Raw genomic sequence first — 659 nt, 5'->3', positions numbered from 1 at the left:
TTATTTCATTTTCCATTTCTAATATATTATTAATTAGTTTCCATAAATTAAACCTACCATAATGATATTAATTTCAAATTTTAAATTTTAAATTTCAATTTCAATTTTAAATAAATTTACAGTTGAAACCTTTGTGTTTAACATTTTGTTATAATTAACCTGTTTAGTATACAGGTCTGATAAGTAAACAATAATTTTAAATTATTTATTTTTTGCATGTTTTTTTTTCTCATAACTTTTATTTATTTCAAATTTCAAATTCAAATAAACTTCTAATTTAATCGTTTCTATTTAACATTTTGTTTTAATCAACCCGTATAATATACGGGTTTCAGAACTAGTATATATGAAACAATTATGGATGGCAGATGAAAAAAATCAATGATTATGATTAATTCCCGAGTATTTGAAACATTTCTAAATGGGAGGCGTATAATTATGGATAAGAATTAATTAAGATTTTTATAGAACCATTGATTCTTTTGTTTAGACTATCTAGATTATCTTAACATAATATTTACATGATATAAAAGTAACTAATCTTTTATATATATATATATATATATATATATATATATATATATATATATATATATATATATATATATATATATATATATATATATATATATATATATATATAGGAGTAGGATCAACTG

Source organism: Lactuca sativa, chromosome 9 (genome assembly GCF_002870075.4).
Source record: "Lactuca sativa cultivar Salinas chromosome 9, Lsat_Salinas_v11, whole genome shotgun sequence".
Lineage (NCBI taxonomy): Eukaryota > Viridiplantae > Streptophyta > Magnoliopsida > Asterales > Asteraceae > Lactuca > Lactuca sativa.
Note: the sequence above shows the minus strand (reverse complement) of the source record.